General features: G+C 42.9%; 1 non-coding gene across 1 annotated transcript; it reads right to left on the bottom strand.

The window, feature by feature from the left end:
- Positions 1–682: 682 nt before the first annotated feature.
- On the bottom strand, positions 683–789 carry LOC145013500 (small nucleolar RNA R71). The gene has a single exon (XR_013665055.1). It is a non-coding gene; the product is annotated as a small nucleolar RNA R71 (small nucleolar RNA).
- Positions 790–21,078: the final 20,289 nt, after the last annotated feature.

Below are 21,078 nucleotides of genomic sequence, written 5' to 3' on the forward strand. Positions count from 1 at the left end.
CAAGACTTTCATGACCAAAGGAGCAAACACACCACTGGTACCCCCGTTTGAAGACCCCAAATCCGAATTGAAAAGAAACAAAGGGAAGGACGTGGAGAGTTCAAGCACACCAAAGAAATCACCATTGTCCAACTTGAAGACTGTTTTTGGGAAAAAGAGGAGCAGCAAATCAGAAGCTTCAAGCGCTTCCTTGATAATTGAGGAGTCAATTCAAGAAGAGATTAGATACGAAACCGAGGAAGAAGATGAGGCAACTTACGAACAAGAAACTGAATCGGAGGAAGAGTTAGCATTCACTATGGCTAACATTGATGAAATTCCCATGGGAGAATGGAAGAAGAGGATGCGCGGCGACCATGGCCCGAGACTTGTGCAACCCGCAATTCCCGCAACTGCCACCTTCGAGCTAAAAGGTCATATCCTAGCTTCACTCAAGGAAATACCTTTCTACGGGAAAGATCATGAAGATGCCTACAAACATTTGGATGAAGTAAATGATGTTGCTGATTATTTCAACATTCCAAATGTCACCCACGAAACTCAACTGCTTCGGATGCTTCCGGTAACCTTCAAGGGTGCTGCTAAAGACTGGCTCAAATCACTTCCTCCCGGGTCAGTCACTACTTGGGCCAGAATGAAGGATGAATTTATTGATCACTTTTGCCCACCATCCAAGATAGCCAAGCTCAAGAAGGCCATTGCAAACTTTGAACAACAAGCTGGAGAGTCGTTATATGAAGCATGGGAGAGGTACAAAAGTCTGCTACGAAATTGCCCACACCATGATCTAAATAGCCAACAAGAAGTTTCCATCTTTTATGATGGAGTCAATGTCACGACCCGGCAGCTGCTAGACTCACAAGGCCCACTTACAAAGAAGCCACCCCCGGTGATCAAAGAATTAATTGAAGAATTCTCTAAACACTCTAGAGAATACCACAACCCTAGGAATGATGTCACGAGGGGAGCCGCATACGCTGCTACTGAAGATTTATCCGCGGTCATGGCCATGTTAAAAACCATGGATAGGAGAATGGACAAAATGGATCAAACTATCCATACCATACGGGTGGGTTGCGAGAATTGCAATGGACCTCACCTCACTAGAGATTGCGATTTGGATGAGCACGGCAACAAAAAGGCACAAGTATGCTATTCGAGCGGTGACCGGTATGATGAAGACTGGCGCAAACAAAAGAAGGAGTGGCTGCCTTACGAAGAGTACAAGAAGGCCAAGGAGGAGAAGTATAGACAAAAAGGGAGAGGCTTTTACCAAAAGGAGGAGCCGGTGCAAGAGAAGAAGCCAAGCTTGGAAGAAATGCTAACTAAATTTGTGGCTGCTTCTGAGAAAAGACATAGTGACCACGATGCTGCTATCCAAGAAACAAGAACAATGCTCAGGAACCAGCAAGCATCCATCCACAACATAGAAACTCAGCTTGGGCAACTTGCTCAACAACTAAAACAAAGGTCACCGGGTGAGCTTCCTAGCAAAACCGAGAACAACCCACGAGGCGCGCAAGTGAATATTGTTACCACAAGAAGTGGGAAGATTATTACTCCCCTGGCCCCCATTCGAACTGAAGCAAACAAGGACGCACAGAAGGAAGGAACGGAAGTACAAGTCGAAAACCAACACTCACAATCTGAGAGCCCTACTCGCCGAGTAGGACCGATGGACTCGGCGAGTACATCTGCAAAAACTAATGAACAGCCACCCTTGAAACCATACCAGCCTCCAATGCCATACCCAGCCCGAGCCAAGAAGGAGAAGCAGGAAGAGGAATATCATAAGTTCCTTGATCATATTAAAACTCTTCAAATAAACATTCCTTTCATTGAAGCCGTCATGCAAATGCCCAAGTATGCAGAGTTCCTTAAGGAACTCCTCACTAATAGAAGAAAGATGGAAGAAGTGCAGAAAGTAGTACTGAATGAGAATTGCTCCGCCGCCATGCTAAACAAATTACCAAAGAAGAAGGGTGATCCGGGGAGCTTAACTTTGCCTTGCCAATTTGGCAACTTGGCTGCAATTCATGCTTTAGCTGATTTTGGAGCAAGTGTGAACCTTATGCCATACTCGTTCTTCAAAAAGCTGGACCTCCCGGAGCCAAGGCCAATTCGGATGGCAATTCATTTGGCAAACAAGACGGTTACTTTCCCAAGAGGCATATGTGAAGATTTGCTAGTGAAAGTAGACAAATTTTTCTTCCCGACTGACTTCATCATTCTCGACATGGAGGCGGATCCGCAAGTACCAATCATCCTTGGAAGACCCTTCCTCAACACCGCTAGCGCCATCGTAGACATGAGAGATTCTAAGCTCACATTGCGAGTTGGGGACGACTCAGTGACATTCGGGGTAGACCAAGCCATGAAGTACTCAAGGAGTAGTGACGACACGGCATTCTCAATCGACATGCTTGACGAGTTATTGGAAGAAGACATACCTGAAGATTCCAGCAAGTTTGCAGCTTTGGAAGAAGTATTTGATCCAGAAAAAGACTTATTAGAGATTGAAAGACTGTTGGAAGAAGCAGAGTATGAAGAACTAAAAAACCAAGCTGAAAGCCATACTCGCCGAGTACATCTGAAGAAAAGCCAGCAGTCGTGAATGCCGCCACCAACTCGCCGAGTACCATACCTGCACTCGGCGAGTCCGCCACTATGCACAATAAATTGGAGCTCAAAACACTTCCTGACCATCTGGAATACGCCTTTCTGGAAGAAGGAAATCAGAAGCCAGTGATTATAGCCTCGGATCTCTCCAAGACGGAAAATGAGGAGCTTGTACGGGTGTTGAAGAAAAGGAAAAGAGCCATCGCATGGAGCATCTTCGACATAAAGGGAATAAGTCCATCCTACTGCTCTCACAAAATCAACTTAGAAGAAGGAGCAAGGCCGGTGGTGCAACATCAAAGAAGATTAAACCCGAACATGCAAGAAGTCGTAAAGAAGGAGGTGGTCAAGCTTTTGGATGCAGGAATCATCTACTCCATCTCCGATAGCCCATGGGTGAGTCCGGTCCAAGTGGTGCCCAAGAAAGGAGGAATGACGGTCATTACCAACGAGAAGAACGAGTTAATTCCAACGCGAACGGTAACCGGTTGGCGAGTGTGCATCGATTATCGCAAGCTAAACGATGCCACTCGCAAAGACCACTTTCCCCTTCCTTTCATAGATCAAATGTTAGAGAGACTATCGGGCCATAGCTACTATTGCTTCTTAGATGGGTTTTCCGGGTATTTCCAAATACCCATAGACCCAATGGACCAAGAAAAGACCACCTTTACATGCCCCAGTGGGACCTTTGCCTATAGACGCATGCCATTTGGACTATGCAATGCACCTACGACATTTCAAAGGTGCATGACCGCCATATTCCATGATATGGTAGAAAAATTCATGGAGGTCTTTATGGATGACTTTTCTGTATTCGGATCTTCTTTCAATGACTGCCTCACAAATCTTGACTCGATGCTTGCTAGATGTGAGAAAACCGACTTGGTCCTAAATTGGGAAAAGTGTCACTTCATGGTCAAGGAGGGAATAGTTTTGGGACATAAAGTCTCTAAAAAGGGAATTGAGGTGGATCGGGCAAAGATAGACACCATTGCTAAATTACCCCCACCAACTAATGTGAAGGGCATTAGGAGTTTTTTGGGACACGCAAGTTTTTACCGGCGTTTTATTAAAGATTTTTCCAAAATTACGAAACCTCTAACACAATTATTACTACAAGATGCACCCTTTAATTTTACTAAAGAGTGTTTAGAGGCATTTTACTTTCTAAAAGAAAAATTAACTAATGCCCCGATCATTGTAGCACCAAATTGGAACTTACCCTTCGAGATCATGTGTGATGCTAGTGACTATGCACTAGGAGCGGTCCTTGGACAAAGGGTTGATAAGCACTTTCAACCCATTTATTATGCAAGCAAGACCTTAAATCCTGCCCAAGAGAATTATACTACTACTGAAAAAAAAACTGTTAGCCGTAGTTTACGCTTTTGATAAGTTTCGCCCTTATTTGGTTTTATCTAAAACCACTGTTTTTACTGACCACTCGGCTATCAGGTATTTGTTTTCCAAACAGGATGCCAAACCAAGACTAATACGATGGGTGCTGCTTCTTCAAGAATTCGATATAGAGATACGAGATAAGAAAGGAATGGAGAACGTAGCGGCCGATCATTTATCTAGGCTCGAGAACCCGGCATTGCAAGAAGATAAGGATGGAGACGACTTTCCGGATGAATACATTATGGTGTCCGTGGGAGAGGAGCCATGGTTCGTAGACATAGCTAACTATTTAGCTACCAACTACGTCCCGAAGGATTATAGTAGTCAGCAAAAGAAGAAATTATTTGCGGAGATCAAATATTACTTTTGGGACGATCCATACCTCTTCCGAAGCTGTGCGGATGGAATTATAAGAAGATGTGTGTTCGGAAAGGAGAGTCGAAAAATACTAGAGCACTGCCATAGCGGGCCCACGGGAGGACATCATGGAGCACACTATACTGCGAAAAAGATCTTTTACATTGGGTTCTATTGGCCTACAATCTTCAAAGATGCAGCCCAATATGTCAAAGAATGCGATGCTTGCCAAAGGGTGGGAAACATTTCATCCCGTAATGAAATGCCACAACATAGCATTCAAGTGTGTGAAGTGTTCAACGTGTGGGGCATAGACTTCATGGGGACATTTCCCACATCCAAAGGAAACAAGTACATCCTAGTGGCGGTAGATTATGTTTCAAAATGGGCGGAGGCACAGGCTTTACCTACAAATGATCGACGGGTAGTGGTACGGTTCTTGAAAAAATTATTCTCCCGGTTTGGTATTCCGAAGGCCTTAATTAGTGACCGTGGCACACACTTTGCCAATGATCAATTGGACAAGGTGCTCAATAAATATGGGGTGACCCATAAGTTCTCCACATCATACCACCCGCAAACGAGTGGGCAAACGGAAGTGACCAATCGAGCTTTGAAGCGTATCTTAGAGAAGTCGGTGGGAAGCAACCGCAAGGAATGGTCAGACAAATTGGATGACGCGCTATGGGCATTTCGTACCGCTTTCAAAACACCTATTGGTACTACACCATATAGGTTAGTTTATGGAAAGCAATGCCATTTACCGGTTGAAATCGAGCACAAGGCATATTGGGCGCTAAAGAGGTGCAACTTTGACATGGAAGAATTGAAGACCAACCGTCTAATGCAAATGAATGCCCTTGAAGAACTCCGACATGAGGCTTATTCTAGTTCGTGGCTCTATAAAGAAAAGACCAAGAGATGGCATGACCAAAGAATCAAAAGCAAAGACATCCATGAAGGCCAAAAAGTACTACTCTTCAATTCCCGATTAAAACTTTTCTCGGGCAAACTCAAATCAAGGTGGGATGGTCCATTTGTGGTCAAGACGGTGTTTCCTCACGGGGCTATAGAATTGATCTCAAGAGATGGCACGCCATTTAAAGTCAATGGCCATCGAGTGAAGAAATATGAAGGAGTCCCCCACAATGAAGGAATGGAGGAGCTCCTGCTGTGCGGAATCGCAAACACATAGAAGGGGCGGAGTCCAGCTAATGACTCCATCAAAAGAAGCGCTTCTCGGGAGGCAACCCGAGTTTCACGTTTGCATTTTCTTTCCCTTTCTTTATTTTTCGTATTGTTTTTTTTTCATTTTTCTTCATTCATTCTACTTCTCTAAGTGCTTGAGGACAAGCTCTACTGAAAGTGTGGGGTGGAAAGGCTAAACAAAGGAATTAATATAGTAAAAATTGGCAAAATTTAAAATGTTTTCAACCTGAGACATCTACTCGGCGAGTATATCGGCTATACTCGGCGAGTAAATGTTCGTATATAGCCAAAAATGCATGACACGCGTGTCTACTCGGCGAGTAGATCCATTATACTCGGCGAGTAGACGGTTCAAACCCAGTAAATCAAAATCTGTAAAAATTACTTTTATTCAACATTTCATCCCCACACTCGCCGAGCATCTTCTCTCAGCCGCCGTAGTCAATTTTCTTCCTCTTTCTCTTAATTCAAGCAACAAGGTAACATCTTTACTCTTTAATTTTATGAAAGGTCCAATCTTTATCACATATCTCCCCATATTTGGTATATTTTCGGATTTGGGGAGTTTTCCCCAATTTTTAGGGCTTTGATTTACTCATGAATTAGAGGTTATTTGGAGTAATTTCTTCAAGATCTATGGTTAGATACACAATTACAACAAACCCCTATGAACAAATTGGACTATTACACAGATTATACAGATCTGGTTTCGATCTGTCCGAGTGTTCATACTACTCGGCGAGTATGGTCGTGTACTCGGCGAGTAGGTCCCACAAAGATGAAATTTTTTTCTGTTTTAATGGGGTGTTGTTTGTTGCTGTGTTTTTGGAATGTTTATGCAGATAGCATGGCAAGGAGAGGACAGTCATCACGTGGAGGAGGCCATGGTGATATGCCATGGTTATCCTTTCAACACATCACCTCCAAATCCTCCAAAACCCGAGCCTTAAACAGGTTGGAAGCTCTGCGACAAAAGGAAATTCACTTGCCCACTGCAATGGATTGGGGATGGATGGGCAATGTTGGCTTGGAAGAGGAACTTACACCATATTTGGTGAAAGACTGTAACTTGGGTTATGCCAACATCACTTGTGATGGTTGGTTGCAATTGTTTAAAATCCAAGAGCTCGTCTACGCGGAGTTGTGTTGGGAATTCTTTGCTACCATTTCATTCCGAGGTGGTAGTGAGTATTACAACCCAAACACGGTTTCGTTTTCTTTGGGAGGAGAGCTGCGACAATGCAGCATGGTTGAATTCTCTTGGCGGTTAGGCATCTACGATCAAGACATAGCGATGACAGAATACTTTGAAGCCTTCTTGGAAAATACTCACAAAGAACTTCCCGAGGGGTGGTGGCGTCAACATGGTGGAGTACAATTGCTAACCGGGTCTATATACCTTCCACTGCTCAAGAAGGTCATATCCGTTCTCTAATCCATCGACTTATTCACCGGTTCATTGCGAGCACGATCAACATGCCAAAGGATGGGGATAAAGTTCCCACCCTTGATATCTTTTATATGTGGAGTATCATCACCCCCGATGTTTTCTGCAACCTCCCATATTGCATCACTAAATTTCTTGCGGAGGGAGCGGTTAAGGAAAAAATCAACTCGAAGATCAATGGGGGTATGTTCATTACTCGGCTTGCGCGATCATTTGGGATCTTAGAATTACCGCAAGCTCAAATGCTAACGGTTATCCACCCTCATCCGTTCAATACGGCACTCCATAGGAGGGCTCGGATAGTGGAAAATTTTGGTGATTCTTTTATGATCCCAAATGAGGACGAGCCGACGGTCCTCGAGGAGCCGGGAAGGTGGGTGAGGCCGAGGAACGAGCGGGTACGAGAAGACCCACCGGTGATTCCGGTGGAGGATAACGAGGGGTGGAATCAAGTGGAGTATAGACGATATTTGGATTAGGGCGAGGAGTTAATTACACCAATCAATCCTTCGACTATCTCTTCCAACAAATGCATATTGCCCCGCGACCGGGACCCGGCTATCCTTACATCATGGATTGGGACGAAAGGATGCAAAGAAGGGGTGGAGAAGGAGGTAGTGGAGCTGGAGGAACCAGGATGGACGAGGAAGAATGAAGATTTTACTTGTTTTTGTTTTTGTTTGATTATGATGTTTGTTTAAGACAATTGTGGACATGTGAACTTGGCTATGTGGTTTGAATTTTAGTGTTACTTTTAGTTTTCTTTTCAGGTATTGAAGCTAGGATGCATGCTATTTAGGAATGGTCAAGCGAGGAATGAGAACCTTTAGGAGTGCTTATGGAGTTTTGTTCCTAGGATCGAGTCCGTACGAATCGAGAGTTTATTAAAGTGTTGCTGTTTAGGAAGTTTACTGGAGAGTGCATTTATATTTGCATGTCAACACTAGAGTAAAGAGAGACAGCGGTTAGAAAATTTCTGGAATTATACGCTCTACTCGCCGAGTGCACTAATACTACTCGGCGAGTACATCTGCTTCTGCACGATCTGCTTTGTCCGACAACTTCTACTCGCCGAGTTTACTACCCTACTCGCCGAGTAGCCTGCTGCAGGAGGAGTTATTGATTTGTTCTGGCTACTTTTACATGCGCTATTCATACATTCTTTATGCATTACTACTGAGGCTTGTGCAACAACCCTTTTTCCTTGGAGTATTCGAGCTATCAACCACATGAGACGTATGACACCCGTGCCATGGATGAGCTGTTCCCATGGTTAAAGTCACTAGAAGAAGGAGTTGAAGAAGAGAGTGTCAACCTAGCGACTGTTACCCCAGGGGAGTTTGTTCCAACTTTCTCTCTATTTGCATTCTTAGTTGTTATAATATGCAATGAGGGCATTACATAAAATAAGTGTGGGGTAGGGGGTTAGTCACATCTTAGAACACTTAGAATCTTAATTTAGGCTAATTTTTAAATTTGTTGAATATTAAAAATGATTAGGTCTTAAATTAGAAAATTTTGGTAAAAAAAAATTAGGATTCCATATTAGAATTGTGTTAATAATTGCATGAGAACCCAAATGTTTAGTTGAGCCTATACACGTTCTAGTGCATTTGTGGCTTCCTTATTTCAGTGAAATCATGAGACAAAAACACGACCTTGCTCAGCCTGAGGGATGCAATATGTTTAGCAGCCTAAACCTGAAATGTATCCAGGAAAATTTTTATCATTAGCCAATAAAGGTTGAGATTGAGCGCCCCTGCTTAAGCATGTAGGGATTTGAGTGAAAGAAAAAAAGAAGTGAGGTATACATGTAAAAAAAAAAGAGAAAATTACAAGAAAAATTGTAAGAATTTTAGAGCAAATGAAGTAAAGATCTGAAGATCAAAATTCCAAGAAATCCAAAGAGTTGAAGATACCAAAAATCAAACAACAAAGGTGGTGAATTCAAAGATATCCAAGATCAAATTATCAAGAAGTGAAGAATTCCAAAGAGCTCCAATGTGGTATCATAAATTGTAATTTTCTAGATTATGTATGCTTGGGTTGCTCAATTAAAAATACCTTGAGGGTAAAGAGGTTTTCTGAGGATGGATTCGGAGGGTTGCATAAAATGAGCATAGTTCGGGGTGAGTGGGCGAATGTTTATGAGGATTGTGAGTATTTGAAGTATGGGGGGGGGGGGGGGGGTTAGGAATTTTAGACACAAATGCATGCGTTGCGGTCTTGGCATAATGGCTGGGAAGGATTGGAGTTATTAATGTGATTTTAATGTGTTTAAAATATAGTTTTGCTTGGGGGCAAGCAAAAGTCAAGTGTGGGGTATTTTGATATGTGCATAATTAGTTAATTATTTAACATATATTCTTAGTTATTTTTGGTTAATTATGAAAATAATGTGGACAAAAGGTACTTAAAATGCTTTGAATTGTGTTTTCAGTCCAAAAGATATGCTTGGAGGCAAAGAGGAGGAAAGGGAAAGCAAGTGAAGATTAAAGAGTGAAAAGAAGGACCTACTCGGCGAGTATATCGACCCTACTCGGCGAGTACACGATGATATGCCAGAAGATAAATACGACTTCTAATCTAAAGACGGATAAGTATTGACCTACTCGGCGAGTTGATTCTGCTACTCGCCGAGTACCCTCTGTTTTGGGATATCTTTAAAAGACAAATCCTTATCTCATGGGACATAACTCCTAGCGAATTTTGAAGGATTAGCTACGACTAAAAGGTTCAGAAGGCGCTGAGGAACCCTAAGCTTCAAGAGTTGGAAGCATTCAAGCAATTAGGTTAATTCTACCATTTAGACTTAGGAATTAAACATGTTTGCTTTCATAAACTTTGTTTTTATGCTTGTTTCTACTGAAACTATGAGCTAAACTCGTTTTTGTTTCTGTTTGGGGAATACCAAAGAACTCCTATGGTTTAATTATTGAATTTTGTTTAATTGTCTATTGGTGATTTATTAAATTAAGTTTGTTAAAGAACCTTATGTATTCATCACTACTATTTTTCTGTTAATTGGAAGGCAATTAGGTTGCATGAACATCACTTAATTGTTAACCTCATATGTCTATGTGAATGCTAAAACATATGCTTGGAAGTAATGAGTATGAAACTAAGATTAATAAGAAAATAGGAAGATTAATGTGTGAGCTTGTTTGAGAAACCATCAACAAGAGGTTAATTGAATTAATAACTTAATTGACCATTACAAATCTTATTTAATCCAAATAATTAATCTGGGGAATTAATTAGTTTAAACACTTGATCAACGCTTAAATTAGTTAATTGTCTAAGGGTTAGGAGTAATGAACATGAACCTAACTACTATCATTGGTAACCAATAGAAATTAATCTACCTTAACTTAAATAACCATAGGAGTGAATTGGTTGAACCTAAATAGAAACATCTTTATCAAATTTGGTGAATAGTTGTTGCTTTAGTTAATTAGTTAATTTAGTTTGTTTAAGTTTCTAGTCTTGCAAAACTAGAGAAAAACCCTTTACTTCTATTATTTGTTTTAGTTAAAATTAGCTATTAGTTTAATTGCCCGTTCCCTGAGTTCGATACCTTACTTATCAATCTATACCACTTAAAGATAGGTTCACTGCCTTTGTGTGCTTAAATTATTAATAAAAAGTAGGGATAAAACTAGTTGAATTTACACACATCAAACAACATGCATATTGAGCCATCAGCCTAACTGGACTGCCCTGCAGGACTATCAGTCTATCTGGACCGCTCTTCGATCCATCGACACATCTGGACTGCATCTTAGGGCCTGCAGCCTATCCAGACTACTTGTCGAGCATTCGATCTAACTAGTATGCCCTCCCATGCTTGTAGTCTATCCGGTCCGCGCTGAGTATGTTGGCCTTCATCATAAAATAGGTCCGCCTTAAACCAACTACCAATCTAACAATTGTGTGCACATAAATATCATACGCTAGCATATATGATAGTCAAACTAATTTAACAAATCACTAATCATACCAACGTCCTATAACCAGGATACCGACCTAACCGATCACTCAGATAACATTATCCTATATAACAGGATACCGACTTACCAGGTCACTAATCATGTCACCATCCTAACTACCAGGATGCAAATCAATAAGCATATCATGCAATAAACCCTGATAGAAATCCGAAAAGGGCCGACATGGGTGCCTTCGACCCTATTAGTATAGTAAGAACAACTCACCTCACAAGTAGCTCAGGATGATAAATGTCAAACTCCCCAAATGCAACTCCAAATTCAATCCCCTACATCCACTAATGATCCACTTTTATAAATTCCCAAATTACCAAAATACCGCAGAAATCAAACCAGTCAATCCTTGGTCAAAGTCAAAGTCAATGGTCAAGGTCAACAGTCCATGTTGACTCAACTCGTCGAGTATAGCCTAGTGAATCGTTGAGTCCTTCAAGAACTCGAGAAATCGTGAAATCCTGAGTTGAGTCGCCGAGTTCCTAGACAACTTGTCGAGTCCCTACAGTGTCCAAATGTTGGGAAAACCCTAACTGACTCGTCGAGTCATCCCATTGACTCGCCAAGTCCATGCAGAAACCAAAAACAACCAATATTCATCCGACTCGTCGAGTTCAACATGCAACTTGTCGAGTCCCTTCAGTCCATTTCTTGTTTAGACGTTTTTAAGCTACTCTAAAGCTCCTAATTACAAATCTAGCCTCGTAGGGAATGGTTTCCTCATAAAGTTGCAAACGTTACATGCATGCAAGGCCTTAAATGCAAAAACCAAGCTAAAGGAGAGGTTTAAACCAAAGGGAAGGGTCAAAGCTGGATAAAATTAATAACTTTATAATTATATTGACTTAGAGGAGTCCAAATCTGAAGTTACAATTTCAGATCATGCTCAATACTTAAAATGATCCACAAATATGCTAAAAATGGCCTTAAAACAAGAATACGGATATCTAACACTAGAATGATCAAGGTAACAACTTGTTACCTTCAAATGGTAGCCAAAACGATGTAGATGCTGGATCTACAAGCTCTTTCCCGTTCCAAGCTTCTCACTCTTCAAGTTTCCCTTCCAAAATCCACAAATAACACATTTGAAGCACTTAACACATACAATGGGGTTTAGGACTCGATCTAGGGTTTTCCTCTGTTAGTAATGAGAACGAGGGCGGCTAGAAACGACCCATATGTTCTTTAAATAGGGTGCAAACCCTAAATTTCAGGGTTTCCATGCATAACCTCTACTCATCGAGTCGGGGTCATCCGACTCGTCGAGTAGAAGTCATAAATCACGACGGTCTGACTATGTTCGGCATAATGAGTTGGGGCCTCTAACTCGTCAAGTTCCTTTAATAAAATGAATATATATCTTTTAAAAATATACATGGGAGTCGGGTGTTACAATTCTCCCCCACTTTAACTAGACTTTGTCCTTGAAGTCTGTTGCGGTAAGTAACTCGGGGTAATGCTCCCACATCTCTGCTTCTGGCTCCCAAGTCCACTCGGATCCCCTCCGGTGCTGCCACTGTACCTTTACCAAAGGCACTTCCTTGTTCCGTAGAACCTTCACTTTCCTCTCAAGAACGGTTGTTGGTCTTTCCACCTAACTCAGGCGCTCGTCGACCTATATATCATCCAATGATACCACTGCCTCGTCATCTAATATGCACTTTCACAAATGTGACACATGGAAAGTGTTGTGGACCCAACTAAGCTCCTCTAGGAGATCCAATTTATACACCACCTTGCCAATCCTGGAAATGATCCTAAATAGCCCAATATATCAAGGACCCAATTTATATCTCTTCCTAAAGCGGATCACACCCTTCTAGGGTGAGACCTTCAGTAATACCCTGTCTCCCTCTTGAAACTCAAGCTCAGATCAACACCTATCGGCGTAACTCTTCTGTGGACTCTAAGCGGCCAGTAGTCGTTGTTTGATCTGTTGAATCCTCTAGGTAGTCTGCAGAACTACCTCCGTCTATCCCATCACACTATGACCAATCTCACCCCAAAAGACTGGGGTGAGACATCTCCGTCCATAGAACAATTCATATGGTGGAGGACCAATACTGGAATGAAAGCTTTTGTTGTCGGAGAACTCTGCAAGGGGTAGGGAGGAGTCCCATCTCCCACCGAAGTCAATAGCGTAGGCTCTCAGCAAATTCTCAAGAGTCTGTATGGTCAGCTCACTCTGGCCATCTATCTGCGGATGATAATCCGTACTGAAGTGCAACCGAATGCCCTTTTCCTCGTGGAACTTCTACCAAAAACGGGAGGTGAACCGAACATCACGGTCTAAGACAATAGAGACTAGTACCGCATGACGATCAATGATCTCATGGATATAGAAGTCGGCTAGATTCTTGGTCGATGAACTCTCCCGTATCGCTAAGAATTGGGAGATCTTGGTCAATCGATATACGATGGCCCATATAGCATCATAGCCCTTCACCGTCCTCGGCAGCTTGGTGATAAAATTCATCGTGATCTGCTCCCATTTCCACATGGTAATCTCCAGAGGCTGCAGCTGACCATGCAGCCTCTGATGTTTGGCCTTGACCATCCATCAGGTCAAACACCTCTCAAGGTATCATGCAATCTCCCTCTTCATGCATGGCCACCAATAACTCAATCGCAAATCCCGATACATCATGGTGGCCCCTGGGTGAATAGAGAAGTGAGGCTTATGAGCCTCCTCCAAAACAATCTGTCTGACCCCACCAAACATCGGAACCCAGACCCTCTAGCAACGGGTCAATAATCCTTGGCTATCCTGAACAAATAGGGTGTTCTCAAACCTAATCCTCTCAAGCTTCCAATTCTCCTATCGTATACCCTCAACCTGAGTTTCCCTGATCAAACTCACAAGTGGAGAATCCACTAATATCCTTATACATATCATTGGAGTAGACGGTCCGAATGTATTGCAGCTCAGACCATTCGCCACTACATTCACTTTACATGGGTGGTAAAGTATCTCACAATCGTAGTCCTTGACTACATCCACTCACCTGTTCTGTCTCATTTTCATGTTCGTTGATCCATGATGTCTCTCAAACTCTTGTAGTCGATGTATATGGTACAATGGACCCCATAGAGGTAATATCTCCAAATCTTGAGAGCGAATACCATCGCTCCCAACACCAGATCATGAGTAGGGTATCTCGTCTCGTGCGGATTCAACTGCCATGATGCGTAGGCTATCACTCGTCCCATCTGCATGAGTACCACTCCCAGTCCTGTGATGGATGCATCATAAAACACTACAAAATCCTCATGCCCCTCTGGGAGAGTCAGGAATGGAGCCTCACAAAGTCGTTGTCTGAGGGTCTCAAATGCCCTATACTACTCAGGGCGCTACCGGAAATCCACCCTCTTCCTCGTTAGATGAGTGAAGGGTACTGCAATTTTGGAGAAATCCCATATGAATCTTTGGTAGTACCCTGCTAATCCCAAGAAACTCCTAATATCCAAGGGAGATTTCATAACCTCCTACTGCATAACTGCCTCGATTTTGTCCGGATCAACCAAAATTCCCTCTAGTTAACGAGATGTCCAAGGAACTGAACCTCTCGTAACCAAAACTCGCACTTCGAGAACTTAGGATAAAGTTGTTCTCACCTCAAAACTCCCAATAGCTCTCAAAGATGCTCCTCATGCTGCTCTTGGGTCTTGGAGTACACTAAGATATCGTCTATGAACATGATGACCGAGCGATCGACCATCAGTCTGCAGACCCGATTCATCAGGTCCATAAATACCGTCGGTGTGTTGGTGAGCCCAAACGACATCACCACGAACTCGTTATGTCCATAACGAGTGTGGAAGACGGTCTTCTCCATGCCCTCCTCCCTAACCCTGCCGTCATGGTACCCGGACCTTAGGTCTATCTTGGAGAACCAAGATGCTCCCTGCAACTGATTGAAAAGATCATCTATCTACGGGAGTGGATAACGATTCTTCACCATTAACTTTTTCAACTCCTTGTAGTCAATGCACATCGGTGCGAACCATCCTTTTTCCTAACAATGAGAATCATAGCTCCCCATGGGGAATTACTCGAACGAATGAACTGCTTGCCCAACAGTTACTGCAACTATGATGACAGCTCCTTCATCTCGGGTGGTGCCAACTGGTACAACGACTTGGCGACAAGGGCTGCACCTAGCACTAGTTCGATCCTAAACTCAACCTGCCTCTTCGGAGGCACTCCCGGTATGTCCTCTGGAAACACGTCAACGAATTTCCTGACTACTAGATACTCTGAAATCGAAATATGATCCCTAACCCACGTATCCACCATTTACGTTGGATAACCCACACACCGGTGTTGAATATATTGTCGAGCCCTGGCGCCTGAGCAAAACCCTGAACCTAACCTGGTGCCCTTTTTGTAGACAACCAGTTCTCCCCTACTTGGGTTTCGAACTACCACTCGCTGACCCTCACAGTCGATCATGACATCGAAGAGACTAAGCCAGTCCATACCTACGATCACACACACATCCCCCATAGGAATTGGAATAAAGTCTATCAGGAAAGATACCATAAAGATCCCCAACACGCAACCCCGATAGAATGAAGAAGCGAAAATCCCGTGTTTGTTGGCGATAGAGACTCACAACGGATACTCTAGTTGTCCTAGTAGCAAATCGAACTCCCTACTAAATGTTTGAGAGACAAACAACTAACTGACTTGCCCCCGAGTCGAATAACACCAAAGCAGGTAAGGATTTCACTAAGAAGGTACCTAACATGTCACAACACATATAAGCATAATATAAATATAATCAATAAGACAAAGGATAGTAACATACCAGCAACCACGTCTGGTGCTTCCCTGGCCTCCTCTGCTATAAGCTGGAAGGCACGTCCCTGAGACCTCGAGGACACTGCTATACCCCGACTCCCATCAGTAATCCTCAGTGTATATGGCGCTAGATCATGCTTCGGCCTGGCAGCAAGCAGTGGAGAGTTGGTCTTCACGTGACAAACCTGATGGCATTGGTAGTAAATCGTCATATCCTGAATCAGGGTTGGCTGGCGACAACCATAAGTGCAGTCCTGCTGGCCTCTTGACCTAGTATCAACAGTCTTAGACCGCTTCGGCGGCGGCTGTGACTACATCAGGGCCTACCTCTGCTCTCTCAGTTGTAACTCAATCTGAAGCTCCCGCCGCACAACCGCGTCTTGTAATTCCAGCAAAGTATCACATTGCTGGATAGCAGCAAACTGACGAATGTTAGTATTGAGCATGCTCAGATAATGTGTCATCTCAGCCTACTCAGAAGCAAACTCTAGGAAGAACATTGCCCACTCCGTGAACATAAGGGTGATCTCCATCACCATCTCAGTATTCTGTCTCAACTCCAAGAACCGCTAAGCTAACCACTCCTGCTCGACCCACAGAATGTAGCGACCACGAAACATATCCCTGAACTTCTCCCAAGTAACCATAGATCTTTGATCATCAGTGTACAACCCTGTCATCAACCTCCACTAGCCCTTTGCCTCGAACCTCAGCAGGTTTGTGGCATATCTGACCTTCTCGTCAGCAGGACATGAGCATGTGAAGAAACACCCCTCCATGTCAGAAAGCTACCTCATGGCTCTGATCGGATCCTGAGTTCCATCAAAATTCGGGGGCTTCATCTTATCAAATTCCTAGTACTTAAAAGCCCGACTGTCTTCTCCCCTACTGTCGTTACAGCTGTTGTAGCTGTTGTGGTAGCAGTCTTAACAATAGCTACATAACACTTGCCGAAGTACTCAACCATGACGGTCTTAATAGACCCAAAAATTGATGACAACTATTCCCGGAACACTTCAACAACCTCATCCTATAGGATCTCCCGAATCCTAGCGTCTGTCCCATCTGGTCTCATCTGACCGATAGTTTCAGGCACTATTGGTTCCTCCTGACTGCCCTCTCCTGATCCTGACCCGGATCCATTCACAAATCTCCGCATAACCGCCATGCTGAAAAATACACCAAGAAGATATCATACATTCCATATAATAATCTGGGAACCAACTCCCAATAAAGCTCTTGGGATTGTGACTTCCTTGCTACACGCATGGATCCTATGCTTTCAGTAGTATGGGCTCATACAACCTTCCACACTTACCCATATTTATCTTAAGTATTGTCACAATGCCTTAACAATATACATATTCATGGCAAGCGCTCATTCCTCACTCCTACCGGAAGGCTAAATATCTCATAACTATCCTACTGACCCCATACAACCCACCCATCCATGAAACTTCCACCAACCCTACAACACTCGTGTATACTAGCCATACATAATGTTGGACCCTATAGACTTTCTAATACCTAATCCTACCCTATGCTCTTCATCACACAAGAAGAGGAAATAAGGCCAAACCAAACATTCTCAGGCTATAAGATCTTAATTATGTACGACATTGATGCATACACTAAGCTACTATAGTAATGATTTCAATTTCATCTAATGAAAACTCTAGGCTATCAGGAATCATATAGCCAGGCAATTCTTGAAGGATTTTGAGCATTCTAACACTCCTAAGGTGTACATGCAACCCTAAATACATTGGATCTATGTTTTCTCTATTATACATGCAAACTTTCAATTTTCCAAGATATCATCCTAACTAGCATATTATGAAGTACATAAAATACAAAAATCTAGTTGAATGACATACCTTTCTTGTAGCTTAATTCCTTTGGACCATTAAGAGCCTAGCACCCCAAATGTGATGCCTCAAATGCTTCATACAACACCACCAACAATGGAAGAGCTTGAGAAGGGATTATCTTGCACCAAATTCGGCTATAGCTCTCTAAAAACACTAGGGTACCGATTTTGATAGCATAGTGGCTTTTTATATAGTGTGGTAAAATTAGGGTTACACCATGTAAGCCTTAATGGTCATGGCTTTCCACATTCCTCATGCTTCATTGGTTTTAACCTCTATGGAGTATCCATGGGTCACCACATGGGTTTATCCTAACATAAGGAATCATGGATCATTGGCCCACACAATTAGAATGAATGATTTACCAAATCAACCCCTTATATTGAATTAGTCTTTTTTTATCACAAAATTAATTCCAAATTAATTCTTGATCAATACTAATTAAATAATATGATTTCATATTAATATATTAGAACTTATAATATATTAATAAATCATGAATATCCTTTTCTCAAAAGTCCATCCTTATAAATTTTTCTGGTGCCATGCAACCCAGATGGACCATGCTACTCTCGGGTCAAGTATATACTAATGATAGTTATGGGCTTAGATACTAAATCCAATAGTCTCCCACTTGGATAAATCTAATAACTATAACTGCAAGTACGACTTAAAATACCGACTATTAATTGCAGCTCTTAAAAGCCTTTGTTGAACTGAGACACTCCATTTTAGATAAGTGATCATATAATTTTATGTTGTCAAGATATCAGCTGGGTAAATACATGGAACGACGTCATAACATCCCCAAAACAGCTCAACCAATCCACGCCCACTATAACACAAACGTCCCCCATCACAATCGGGAACTCAACACTGAAGATCTCGAGTACACATCCCCGAATCACCTCAGTAGCATAAACCGCTAGCTCGTCAGCGATGGAAACCTGAAGAGGTCGAATAAACGCCTCTCGACAAATACTGATGTGATGACTAAAAGCTAACGACACAAAGGATCGACTCGCACCCGAGTCAAATAACACCAAAGCAGGTACGTAATTCACAAGAAAAGTACCTACGCATCTCATAATATAAGCACAATATCTCAAACTCGAAATAAACAGAGGAAAGAATACATAGTAGCCACAATGTCGACTGTTGCACGTACCTCCTCTCCTATCAACTGGAAGGCTCTTTTACGAGCCTTCGGTGCCTCGGCCTTCTCTGGTCTGATCTCTGTAGCTCGGGCAACAAGTGCAGATCCCTATACAGATCCTTGCAGTAGCTGTGGGCACTCGGCCTTCCGATGGCCGGTCTGGTTGCAATGGAAGCAAACCGAAAATCCCATGGGGAAATCCCTCACGTAATGTCCCTCCTTCCCATACTTGTAACACCCCAACTCTTCACAACCCCTCGTGACTCTTCCCTCACTTCCCACAAGTGCCACTCTTCGAACCCCCAGATCTCGAATCAGCGGGCTTTTTCCGCTTGGCTACCGGCTGCACCTGCATTGGTCGCCTATCCCTCCTCTGAGACTCGGCCTCCTCCCTGACCTAAGTCTCCAACTCAATCTCCCTCTTCCAGGCATTTTCCTAGAGCTCAGCAAATACCCGATATGACAAGTTCACTACGAACTCACGAATATCCCTCCTCAGAATGCTGAAGTACCTACTCATACGTGATTGCTCGGTAGACACAAACTCACGAATATCCCTCCTTATAATGCTCACCACCCTGCTTAAGGGATAAGAACTCCTGGGCTATACGTTCCCTCTCTACAGGGGGAACATACTCATCTCGAAACATCGTGGTGAACCTCCCAGGTCACCGTGGTAAGCTCTGTAGTAGTGAAGTCCGCCATCAAAAACTTCCACCAGTCCTTCGCCCAAGCGAAGCTGGTTCAGTGCAAACCGAAGCCTCAGATGCTCCGGACACGAGCAAGTGTAGAAGCATCCCTCGATGTCATAAATCCATCTTCTCGCAACAATCAGATCCTGAGTCCTATCAGACTCCGGTGGCTTCGTGTTGCTGAACTCCCGGTACAGCAATGAGTCACCTCCCTATGGCATAGCAGTAGCAACGGCTGCGGTGGCCGCAACAACAACAACATCAGTAAGAGCAGCATACCGCTCATCAAAAGTCTTGATCAACGTGGTCTTGATAGACCCAAACATCTCTGGTATCTCAGCTCGTATGGCCGCATCCACCTCTTCATGAATCATCCTACGAATCTCCTCATCACTGACACTACCGCTCTCTGGAGTGTGGTGCGTACTCACCATGATATCTCTGATATACAACATAAAAGTATTAGAGACTCGTTTGAGTGTACTCGCACTCGATAACTCAACCCTACTTGCTCCCCAGTACCCCAAGGATTCTTACTTGGACTGCGCACTGATCCGGTGTCTCCAGTAGTATGGGCCCTATACTACCTTCCACATCGCATCAACATTCATCCCAAGTCCTCCTCCTAGGATCCCAAATCACAAGTACTCTATGTCTCACTAAACATAGTCTTCCCTTTGCTAGACTTCTCATAAACTCCTCATTACTACCTACTCACTCTCGAAGCATCTCGTAGTCATAGCAATCTCCTAGGCTAAGGCATCACAAATCAGGCCATTCTAGTCCTAAATATGAATACCTAGCTTACTCTAGCATTTATAACATATCATATCATAACTCTTAACACATAATGTAAGGGTATTTTGGGAAATCACCGTTCAGGAGCTGGCTGATCGTACACATTGCTCTGCTCTGCTCGTTTCAAAACCTTTTACTCTTTTAGAAAAATTGTTTGATTTATGAAAAATTTCTCAAATCCTCAGTCTGAGTTCAGATACACCCGAAGGTGCATCTGAATCCCTCAAACCAAGGCTCTGATACCAACTTGTAACAACGTAAATTTTCAAAACATTTTTTCATTTTTAAAACATACATTTACTCATAAAATAATGTCAAAACGTAATGTATCAAATGTTATCATCACAAAACGTATCCCAGAATCTCAAAAGATAAACTCCACGAGTGTGTACGAATCATGCTGGTGCCTTCCCGCAATCATCACTAGAACCTGAAACACATAACACAATAACTGTAAGCATAAATGCTTAGTGAGTTCCCCAAAATACCACATACAACACATACACCACTCGAGGCTAAAATATGACCCTCTAATCGATGCGTCTCAGTGGGACCCTCCAGTACCGTAGCTCGTTGGATCCTCTGGTCTGGTCAAAGCTCGTCGAACCCTTTGGTCTGGTCTGTATTGTTGGACCCTTCGGTCCGGTCTATATCGCTGAACCTCCAGTCCGGTGTATACAACACATAGCATACGTATAACAAAATGCACATAATCTC

The sequence above is a fragment of the Lactuca saligna genome, chromosome 8, assembly GCF_052625555.1.
Source record: "Lactuca saligna cultivar CGN05327 chromosome 8, ASM5262555v1, whole genome shotgun sequence".
In the NCBI taxonomy this organism is placed as follows: domain Eukaryota; kingdom Viridiplantae; phylum Streptophyta; class Magnoliopsida; order Asterales; family Asteraceae; genus Lactuca; species Lactuca saligna.